Consider the following 12,737-nt stretch of genomic DNA (forward strand, 5'->3'; position numbering starts at 1 on the left):
GGGACAAAATCAAGTGTACAGTGGTTTTCTCATTTCATAAAAGACGACATGTTGATTGATGACAAATTTTGCTTTGGACATCTATCATCTTTCTAAATGGAAGGAAATGTCAACAAAATTCATGCATTTGTGCCCCAAAGCCAATGGCAGACCATTCAAGAGATGGGAAAGTTATCTGGACTGGCTTGGAGCTTGGTTCAGTGAGTTTTAATGGAGGATTTGGGATTGAAAAAGGTCACTGTGAAATCTGTGCCTTGGGTTCTGACTGACTGGGAAAAAGAGCAAGTGGAAACAAACTATGTTTGAAAGAGCAGCTCTGAGGCAACCAAGCCATTTTTTCCAAAAGTCATTACTGGTGAGGAGACACCGTGATATTCTTAGGACCCTAAAGCAAACATCAATCAAGCCAGTGGAAGGGACCATCACCACCTCGCCTCCCCCACCCCGAAAAAGAAAAACTCCATCAAGTGAAAGCACAGATCAAGACAATGTTCATTTGTTTGTTTGGATGTGAGGTGAATAATGCATTTGAGAGTTTGTTCCACTAGGTCAGACTGTTAATCAAGCTCTCTATTTAGAGGTTCTCAAAAGGCAGCATAACAGTGTGCCACAAAAAAAGGCCTGCTTTGTGGCAGACGGGTGACTGGTCTTGGTGCAAACCAAGATCATGCACCTGCTCACACAGCCATCTCGGTGAACCAGTTTTGGCAAAAAACAGCATCCCTCTCCCCATGCACCGTACTCACCTGACCTCACTCCGTCTGACTTTTGTTTCCTCGAATGACGAGGGACATGAAAAGTCAGCAATCTGACCATGTAGAAGAGATGAAGGGAAAAAGGAGGGAGGTGCTGTCAGCTATCCAAACCGATAAGTTTGAAAAATGTTTCCAAAAATGGAACTGCAGCTCTGACAAATATATTAAGTGTGATGGAGAGTACTCTGAAGGGGATAAGGTTGTTTTATAAAAAAAATACATAGCTTTAAAAATTTTCATTTTGTGGGGGGTATGCCCTCATATGTTCTGCTATAGCAAGCTGTAGAAAAGTGGTAAAACTGATCCACGATAAAGATGGAGAATTTGTGAGATCCACAAAAGCAAGGGTTCCATCAAGTTCCTTCCCTCACAGAGCACACTATGCTTTTTCTTTTGGTCTTAATATTGAGTCTCATCATTGCCACCCAATCTATTATAGCTCATACCTATTCGTGGACACCTGGTGGCATAGTGGGTGACCCATGGGCATGAGTTACCTCAAGGGCAGCAGTTTGAAACCATGAGCCATTCTGAAGGAGAAAGATGAGACTTCCTACTCCCAGAAAGAGTTGCAGTCTCATCAGGGCCATTTGCCTCTGTCCTATAGTGTCACTAAGAGTCAGAATGGACTCAACGGCAGCAAGTTTGGTTTGTTTCAATAAGTTGCGCATAGTGTTTGAGACCTGGCACAGGGAAGGGGGAGTGTGCTTGAAATTTCAGAATGTCCTTTTGTTCCCAATGAAAAATTCTGTTAAAAAATTATACTCATGATTGAGGTGTCAGTATTGGAAGTCAAAGATGCATAGGACTGGAAGGAGCTGCTTGTATACAATCAAACACCTCAGAAGCTTTGAGGTTTGGGGAAATAGGAAAATAGAGCTGTGCGAGGCAGTCAATCCAAATGCCCATCAACAAATGAGACTGTATAAAAAAGGAAGTGATATATCCATATAATGGATATTATTAAACCACAAAAATTAATGAAGTGCATCTACATGCTATAACATTGATGCTCCTTCACTGCCCTTGAGTGGTTCAGACTCAGAAATCCTTTTAAGACAAAGCAGAATATCTCTGGATTTCTGAGACTAACTCTAAGAGAGTGGAAAGGCTCATTGTTATCCCTCAGATAACCATAAAGATTTCTAAAATAACTTGCTATTTTACATATTTCCTGCTCAGAAAATCTATTCTCCATCCAAAACAGCCTGGCCTATCATCGTATCATTAATTTTCTTATCAGGGTAAGGAACCCAGATACTGGAGTGAGTTTAAGCATTAAGCTACTAAATGAAAGGTTTGAAGTTTGCATGAAAAAAATGAGGCAGTCTGCTTCAGTTAAGATGTACAGTTTCAGAATCCCTATGGAATTATTCTACTCTGTCCCTATCAGGTCACGGAATCAAAATAGACTCCACAGCAATGAGTTTGGCTTGGGTTCGATCAGCTGCTTCCTGGGTGTCGCATGCTTCCAGGAACAAGGTTGGTATCACATCTCTTTTTAGTTCTCTTTCTTGATTTCTCCAAAGCCGTCTTGACCCATGCTTTACTGGACACCTATTCCCCAAACTTGTTTGTACATATTAGGGCCCATTACTGTAGTTCTCATGGCATAGTGGGTTGTGCTGTGGCTACTAATCACAAGATAAGTGGGTGAAACTCACCAGCTGCTCCTTGGGAGGAAGATTCAGCTTTCTGCTACAAAAAGATGTACAGTTTGGGAAATCCCAGGGAACAGTTAGACTCTGCTCTCTATGGTAGCTATGGGTTCAATCACCCTGGTGGCAATGGTTCTTTACTGTAGTTCGGACTCACTACTCAGCAGTTTTGAAGAAAGATATCCATAGCCTTGAAAGCACTACCGAGCACAGTTCTCCTCGACAATACATGGGGCTGCCATCAGTTGGAATGACTCTGTGTTATCTGAATTGTACTTTAAGGGGTGAATTTTTATTCCTTGCAACCAACTGTGGCTCTTTCATCCCAGCTCCAGCCCAAAGGATGAGAAAGGCTCATTAGAAACCTACCCCCACCAGAGGAAATATACGTCAAAGCAGATGACAGTAGGTTGTTTTATAGAATGAACTTGAACATGCTTCAATTCCTGAATTCTCCATTTGGAGCCAGAAATGAGTGGACTGGCTTGTTTTTGCATGGAGATAGGGATGATCTCCCCAACAAGTGTTTGTAGCAATGTTTAAATTATCATCTCAATTACTCTCTGTGTACACAGCAGTGAGCACTCTGCATATCAATAACTGAACTCAGAGAACTCAGGAGGCTGCTGTGGTAGCCAGGACACATGGGGAGCCAGTCTTCATCTGATGGGCATGATCCCAGTTGATTTTAAATGGTTTGTGGGATTAGGGCTGAGGTTTAAGAGAGAGCAGATGATTCTCATTGTGCTACATGAAGTAAATTCAGTCTGAAATTGTGTTCCATAAAATGTGAAAGTCCACATGTGTCTGTTACTTCATCATGCTGCAGAGATTTGGTGTTGCTGGCTGCTGCTGGAAGCTATGTCACTGGTATTTCAACTCCTATAGGGTCATCCAAAGCGAGCAGGTTTCAGCAGAACTTCCATACAAAGCACAGACTACAAAGAAGGAATAAGGAACGTATTCAAAGGAACGAGTCACTGAACCCTTATGGAAAGCACCGACATACTGCCATTTACTGAAAATCTTATGACTAAAAGTAGAACCTTGTCAGAGACAGTGCCAGAAGATGAGCACCTCAGGCTGGAGGCACTCAAATACGACTGAGGAAGAGCTGCCTTGTCAAAGTAGAGTCGACCATTGTGACTGCCATGGAGTAATGCCTGTGGGATTAAGCTTCAGGATCTTCATTTGCTGATGAGTTGTCACTTAAAATGAGAAGGAACGGCTGCAAACACCCATTTATTGTTGGAAATTGGAATGTATTACGTATGCATCTAGGAAAAATGGAAGCTGGATATCCTAGACATTAGTGAGGTGAAATGCACTGGTATTGTCGATTTTAAAGCAGAAAACCGCCCCCTGGAGGAACAATCCAATATGGCCATGTAGTCGGATTCTCTGTTAAACCCTTTCCTAAGAAACTTTGAAAATCTACTGGGTAACTTTCTGCAGCCTGAGTTCTGGACCTCCCTGAGGAACAAAAGCTTGTGTTAATCACATCTCAGTGCTTATGAGGCTGCAATTGACCCTAAGAACCCTACAAAATGCTGTCGATTCCGTGGTACCCTGCAGAATGCCTGCAGAGCCACCCCTCTCCTTAGTTCTCTGGACTTTAGTGGTGAACTGATGATCCTTCCTTCTCACTTGCTGCTAATTCACACTGCCCCCCAGCATAATTTGAAGAGGAATGAGGGGCAAGGCAAAGCTGGTGAGTCCAATTGAGTGGGAAGATTCAAAGGCTTCTGCTCCCTGGGACTGAGAGGGTCCCAGGCCTACTCATTGTATGAAAACTGGATGGGGGAAATAGATGTTGACTGTAAACTGGGTCCCAAGGCCCAGATGGAACTCTTGGTGATTAGACTATGTAGAATTTTTCCAGCTCACTGGGGGGCATGAGCCAATCCAGGGGAGAAACAGAATTAGGTGGGAAGGTATTAGGGTCAAGAATAAAGCACAATAAAGTTTGAATTTTTCATTTGGGGCTAGGACTCACTGTAGTGTGACTGTCGTCTGTCTACTTCTGAATAGAATCTTGGTCCTAGTCTAATAGACAAGGTCAACAAAGATAGCTCTGGCAGGCATGGAAATAGGGTTTCATGTAGTCCCTTCTCTCCCCCAATGTGTTGGTTATGTCGATTGTTGGCTGCCACTCCTGGGGAACTTGGCAGCCAGCATTGAGACAAGTCTTTCAATGAAGGCAATATTTAATTGTTTTCTACCTTTGAATCCTACTGTGGAAAAGCTGGTGCCAAACTGCCTGGCCACCTTGAACTATCTGGGCTCTAAAAACCCAAGACTATATATTGCAAGCAACAGGCACTTTTTTACACATCAGAAAAGAAGAAAACACAATTAACTTGAATGTATACTGGTGTGTACCTGGATAAGGTCCTTGGATCTTTCCATGAGGGATATTAGACAATGATCTCAAGCTACTTTATGCAATAACGGGGGGTAATTGATAGAAATACAGAATAAAATAAAGAGGAGGTTATACAGGTATACAGTAAAGTCTTACAAGACCAATCTGACAAAATAAACAAAACTCCAATTAGAAATTCAAAATGCAAACACTAAAATATTAGAACTAGATAACTCTTTGAAAAACAAAACAGAAGGCTTGAAATAATGGAATCAACAATCAGTGATCTTGAAGACAAATCACTTGAGAGCAAAATAAAAGAGCAAACTATAAAAGAGACCCTAAAAAGCTGAAGAAAACCTAATAATTCTATGAGACCCTACGAAATACCTTACATTTGATAAATATCCCAGAACAGAAAGAAGAAATATTAGTTACAGAGAAAATAGTTGATGAAGCATTAAAAGAAAGTTTCCATAATGCTATGACAAAACACAAAGTAACTATTCAAGAAGCCCAAAGAACTCCAAACAGAATTGGACCCCGGAGAAAAATTTCTACTGCACATTATAGTTATAGTTTCCAATATCAAAGAAGAGGAAGATCGCATACCAAGTTCCAACAATTAGGATAAGGGCAGATTTCTCTATGAAAACCATTCAGGCAAGAAGGCACTGGGTTAATATATTCAAAATTTGAAAGAAAAACAATGCTAACCAAAAATCCTAGATCCAGCAAAATTATCCCTCTAATCTCAGAAAAGAGAAATAAAATCATTTTCAGTAAGGAACGATTAAGAAATTTGTTAAAACAAAATCAAATTGATGTATGTATATGTATGAACTGTGATAAGAGTTGTATGAGCCCCAATAAATTGTTAAAAAAAAACAAAAAAACAAAATCACTACAAAAATATTAAAATGAATTCATTGGACAGAAAATCAATAGCAACAGACAGTAACCGGAAAAAAAGTATAAAAATTATTCTATAAAAAATATCCTACTTAAGTAATACACAAAATTAAACAGAACTATACAAAACAAAATAAGGATTTATAGATAACATTTCCAAAATAATGGCTAAAGAAAAAAATGAAGACACAGAGTAGATAATTATCAGTAAGTAGGAGACGATATCAAGTCATTCACAAAAGATAATAAACTATTTTGAATTTGGAAAGAAAACCATGATGATGAAAGAAGTTAAAACCTCAATAAAATAAAAAAGAGGATATCATATAAGCATAAAGCTAAAAAATAATAAAAACAAATAAAGAATTGACAAGAAAATCCATAAACAAAAGGAATACAACTAAACAGTAACAAGAATATTGAAACCAACATTTCCATTAAAATGTACATAACAATATGATGGAAATAAAAATATACTTGTGAATAACAATATTATACATAAATGGATTGAATCCACCAGTTAAGAGAATCAGAATAACTGAATAGTCTTCAATATGCTGCTTTATAAGAAACACATCTTAGATATAAAGTATAACATAAACTAAAAATCAAAAAATGGGAAAATATATCTTAAGCTAATGGCAGTCAAAAGAAAGCAGTAGCAATATTAATCTCTGGCAAGATAGTCATCAAATTAAAAGACATAATGAGAGACAAAAATGTTATGATATATTCATAGTAGTTTCAATTAAATGAGTAAGCATATGGTTTCTTATGTTGGCAATGACACAATCAAGAGAAATGGCATTGCATTCTTAGTCAAAAAGGACATATCAATATCTATCTTGAATTACATTGCTGTGTGAGATCAGATAATGTATATCTGAATACCAGGAAATCCAATTAAGACAACTATTATTCAAATTTATTCACTGACCACCTTTTTGTCCTTAAATATCATCAAGTCAGTTCTGACTCATAGTGGGCCATGCACAACAGACTAAAACACCACCTGGCCCTGCTCAATCTTCAAAATTGTTTCTATGCTTGAGCTCCTTGTTGCAACCACCATGTCAATCCATCTTGTCCAAATCTAGCTCTGTTTAGCTGTCACGCAATTTACCGAGCATGATGTCCTGTCCAGGGACTGGTCTCTGCTGACAACATGTCCTGAGTATGCGAGACAAAGTCTTGGCACCCATGCCTATGAGGAACTCTCTGACCATACTTTTTCCAAGACAGATTTGTTTATGCTTTTACCAGATCATAGACCTTTCAATGTTCTTTGTCAGCACCACAAGTTAAGGTATCAATTCTTTATCAGTCTTCCTTATTCATTGTCCAATATGGCAGCAATTGAAAATACAATGGTTTGGGGCAGGTGCACTTTAGCCCTCAAAGTAAAATCCTGGCTTTCCAATACTCTAAAGAGATTGACTGAATGCAATGTGTCTTTTGATTGTTGACCAGTTCTTTTGGGCACAGTGACTCTGTGTACTCTTGCCACCTTCTTTTGATACTTACAGCACTATTCAAAAACTCTCCTGTAGAAACTTTCAATACTACAACTCGAGGCTTGAATTTTTTCTTGAGTTCTTTCCGTTTATGTTATACTAAGTGTGTTCTTCCCTTTTGGTTCTCAAATTGTAGGTCTCTGCACATTTCACTATAATAATTTCTTTTGTCTCCTCAAGCCTTTCTTTGAAATTTACTATTGAGTTCCTTGTCTTCATTATTTCTTCACTTTGTTCTAGGCACTCTACAATTAAGAACAAGGTCCAGAATCTCTACTGACATCCCCTTTGATCCTCTCTTTCCTGCTTCTTAATGACCTTATACTTTCTTCATGATTTATGTTCGTGATGTCTTCCCACAGCTTAAAAGATCTTCTGTATGTAGTGTTCTATGCTTTATAGCTGTTCTTAAGATGTTTTTGAAATACAGGTGGGATAGACTCAAGTTCACATTTTGCTCACATGGAAATGTTTTAATTTTCCTCAACTTCAACCTAAACTTATATATGAACAATTGATGGTCAGTTCCACAGTCAGGACTTGGCCTGGTTTTAGGTGCTGATATTGAGATTCTACCACTTCTCTTCCTGCAGATGCAATTTGATTTCTGTGTAATCCAGCTGGAGAAGTCCACTTGTATAGCTGCTATTTTTGTTGTTGAAAAATGCTATTTGCTATGAATAAAACTTTGAACCTACAACATTCTGTCATAAGATCTCCAGCTTCATTTCTATCACCAAGACCATATTTTCCAACTATCATTCCTTCCTCTGATGGTAACTTTTCTAAAGCCAATAATTATCAATGTATCTTGATTAGATCAACTCCCAACTGATGACACTGATGGATGCCTTCAATGTCTTCATTGCTTGCTTTGGTGGTTGAGAAACGTCAGAAATTGTATTGACTGGGTTTACTTGAAGGCAGGCGGTAATCCAACATAGACACCATTGTACTTCAAGACAGACTTTCAAATGTTCTTTCTGACAGTGAATTCAACACCATTCCTCTTGTTTGTGTCATTTCAAGCATAGTAAATCATATGATTTTCTGATTCAAAATAGCCAATGCAAGTTCATTTCAAGTCACTAAAATCTAGGGCAATGGTTCTCAACCTTCCTGATGCTGCGACCCTTTCATACCGTTCATGTGGTGGTGACCCCCGACCATAAAATTATTTTTGTTGCTACTGCATAACTGTAATTTTGCTACTGTTATGAATTGGGAGACCCCTGTGAAAGGGTCGTTCAACCCCCAAAGCGGTTGTGACCCACATGTTGAGAACTGCTGATCTAGGGCATCTATCTTTATGCATTCCATTTTATTTTTGACAGCTTATAATTTTCCAATACGCATACTTCATACATTCTATGCTATGACTGTTTTCTTATTTTTTCTTCTTGAGTCTTGACCCATCAGCAAATGATGATCCCAGAGGCTACACTCCCACAGGCCTTGATTCATTCATGTCACCATCTTCTTTGAGAAAAAAACTTCTCACCAGTCATATATCAAATGCCTTCTGACTCAAGAGCCCCATCCTCCAGGCCTATAGTCAACAGTGTTCTGCTTCCTTTCATTAGGTCGTCAGTGTCCGAGGATGTTTCCATGCTATGCAGAAGTTTCTCAGCAGCTATTTCCTCTGAAGTGGGGCAGCCTATTCTTTCTTCATAGCCTGTTCCTCCTCCTGAAGCTCAGTTGATACCCATTCACTTTTTGTGGTGCTGCTGGAATTTGAAACACTGGTGACATAGATTCTAGTAGAACAGAAACATACAATATGACAAACTGACTACAAACTCACGACACTTGTGATGAAGAATTCCACCAACATCTTAAGTCTGAAAATTGATCATACATGCAAATAAGGTTATTTTTAAATTATTGATGATTAGAATGCACACGTTTGAAACTAAGAGGAAGGAAGAGTGGTTGGGAAATATGGTCTTTCTAATTGAAAAAAAGCTGGAGGTTACATGATGTAATCTTGCAGCAACAATGATTCCTTCATCACAAGTACTTTTTTTTTCAACCACACAACACTTGAATCTCTCTACATGAAAGACACACAAATAAAATTGACTACATGTGTGGGACGATATGATGGAGAAGCTCAGTATCAGTAGCTGAAACCAGGACTGGGTTTGACCACGGGACACAACATCAATTGCTCATATGTAATATTACCTTGAATATCTACCACCTGAATTTCAAGATCAGATTTGATATGTTAAACACTAATTACAGAAGACCTAATGAACTGTGAGATGACATTAAAATATCATACAAAAAGAAAATAAAACATCATTAAAAACAGGAAGGAAAAATATCAAAGTGGATGTCAGAAGAGAATCTGAAACTGGCCTTGAATTCTAGAGTAGCTAAGGCTAATGGATTAAATGACGAAGTAAAAGAGTTGAGCAGAAAATTTCAAAGGGAAGCTTGAGAAGACAAAATAAAATATTGTAATGAAATGTGCAAAGACCTAAAGTTAGAGAATTAAAAAGGAAGAATACACACTCAGCATATCTTGAACTGAAAGAATTCACGAAAAAAAAATCAAGCCTCAAGTGACAATATTGAAAGATTCTTTGGGCAAAATCCTGAATGATGCTGGAAGCATGCAGAGAAGGTGAAAAGAATATAGAACCTCTGTACTAAGGACTAGCTGACACTCCACCATTTCAGGAGGTAGAATATGAACAAGAACCAATGGTAGTGAAGTCCAAGCTGCACTGAAAGTATAAGCTAAAAACAAGGCTCCAGGAATTGATAGAATACCCAACAAAATGTCTCAACAGATTGATCAAACACTGGAAGCACTTATTCATCTATGCTAAGACATTTGGAAAATAGCTACTTGGCCAACTGACTAGAAAAAAATTCATATTTGTACCCATTGCAAAGAAAAATGACCCAATGGCATGTTCTAATTATAGAAAAATATAATTAGGATCACAGGCCAGTAAAACTTTGGGAAAGATCATTCCACAATGGTTGCAGCAGTACATTGACGGGGAGCTGACAGAGATTCAGAATGGATTCAGAAGAGGATGTGAACAAGGGATAGCACTGCTGATGTCAGGTGGATCTTGGCTGAAAGTAGAGAATTCTAGAAAGAGGCTTACTTATGTTTAACTGACTATGCATCATAACAAAGTATGGATAGCCAATGTAGTTATAAAACCAGAACAAAGGAATACTGCATAGTTTAAAACCGGGAAAGGTGTGTGTCATTGCTATATCATCTCACCAAACTTATTCCATCTCTATGCTGAGAAAATAGCCAGAGACACGGTATCACGTGAAGAGGAGTGCAGCATTAGAATTGGAGGAAGATTAATGTCCTGTCATATGCAGATGACACAACTTTGTTTGCAAAAATTCAGGAAGACAAGAAGCACTTGCTGATGCAGATCAAAAATTGCAACCTTCAATATAAACTACAACTCAGTGTAAAGAAAATAAAAATACAACTAGACCAAAGATAACATCATGAAAAACGGAGAAGATATTGAACTTGTCAAGCTTTTCAGTTTACTCGGATCTATAATCAATGCCCATGGAAGCAGCAGTCAGGAAATCATATGACACATTACATTGGGCAAATCTGTTGCACTAGACCACTTAATAAAATGTTGAAAGCAAGGATGCTCAATTTTTAATATTTTGGTTTGGTACAGTACACTTTATTGATGATAGATGACAAGGTTGGGCTCTCTAAGTCCTTCCTGTTCTTCAGGAAGTCTGTATGGAAACTAGAGATGATGGGATGGATATTCCCAGTGTGTTAGGGGATTGAGTTGAGGCTAAGACACCCCAGCAACAAAAGAAGGATGTTACTTTCAGGACTAAGCTGCCACTGATCTAAGCTTGGTATTTTCAATGGCTTCATATATACTTGAAAGTGGGATATTGGTTGAATGAGGAAGACAGAAGGAATAGGGATACATTGGAACAATGGTATTGGTGAATAATATTGAAAGTACCATTGACTGCCAAAAGAACAAACAGATCTGTGTTGGAAGACGTAAAGTCCGAATCCTCCTTCAAGGAGAGGACTGGGATGCTTTGTTTCATGTACTCTGGACATGATATCAGGGGAAACCCATCTCTGGGTAAAGTAGAGAGCCAGAGAAAAAGGGAAAGGAAGTCCATGAGACGGAGTGACACAGTGGCAGTAACAATGCACTCAAACGTCACAATTATGTGCATGGCGCAGGACCAGTTAGTGTTGTGTTCTGTTATATATAGTGACAGTATGAGTTTGAAGCATTTGATGACACCTAATAACAACACCAAAAAATGTGATGTTATTTTTTTTCATGGACTTTCCTCCTACTGTACAGAATAAGAGAACCAACATACTTCCATGAAAAAATATAGATTCAGTGATGTATGACAGGATGGGATCACATAGTGTGTTAGTCTGGGTTGATTAGAGAAACAAATCCAGAGACACTCATATGTGTGCAAGAGAGAGCTTTATATCCAAGAACAGTTGTATATTGAGAAAACATTCCAGTTCAGTCCAGATCAAGTCCCTAAGTCTGATATTAGCCCTTAAGTCTGATCTTAGTTCATAAATTCCTTTTCAGATTCTTGCAGCACATGCATAATGTCAAATGCAGGAAGATCACAGGCCGGTGGGTGAAAAGTCCTATGGATCCAGTGTTGGTGGAAGCATCTACACACTGGAGTGGGTCTTTATGTGGCTTCTTAAGCTCTCTGAGTGTGGCTGCTCCACAGGAAGGTGAAGCGGGGAGAGAGAGGGGCTCCTCGCAGGCCTCAGCAAGTCTCCACAAAGCAGAGAAAGAGGTGGCCTACCTTGAGTGAGAAAGAGAGGAAGCTCCCAGAATCCTCATGAGAAGGTCATACCCACAGGGAGGTATCATCAGGCTGTTACCTGACTGACAGGCTAGACTCCACCCCTATTCTTATCTATCTAGTTAACATGAGATTATGTAACTACCACACATGGGCAAAGCAAGTATCTTCTACAGAATTCAGGTTCCCAGTCAACTTAGACCATCTTTTAGGCCCAAGACAATATTTAATAAATTCCCCATCACAGAGGGGAAAAACAAAATAAAAAACCCTAAATAACCTAGAGTTTCCACCTCATCTCGCCTTCTGTCCCTCTTCAAATATATTTACCGTATGTACTCTTGTATAAGCCAAGCTTTTGAGCATATTTTTATGCAATTTGTGGTAAAATTAGGTGCCTTGGCTGATATTTGGGTTGGCTTATACTCGAGTATATAGAGTGTGTGTATATATATATATTCTGAGTGTTTCATGGGAGTGTAAAGACTGGCAATAATGAGGCTTAAGGAGTTAGAACTAGAAAACAAACAAAAACCAAGCCATGGCCACAGTGTTCATGTGACTTCTAGGAACTACACAGGACCAGGCAGAACCACCCCACAGGATTTCCAAGACTGTAAATTTTCCTGAAGCAACCTTTCTCCTTTGAACCTGACAATCAGATTCAATTACCAATCTTTCTTTTTATATAGCCTAGTCTGCGGCC

Source organism: Tenrec ecaudatus, chromosome X (assembly GCF_050624435.1).
Source record: "Tenrec ecaudatus isolate mTenEca1 chromosome X, mTenEca1.hap1, whole genome shotgun sequence".
Classification (NCBI taxonomy): domain Eukaryota; kingdom Metazoa; phylum Chordata; class Mammalia; order Afrosoricida; family Tenrecidae; genus Tenrec; species Tenrec ecaudatus.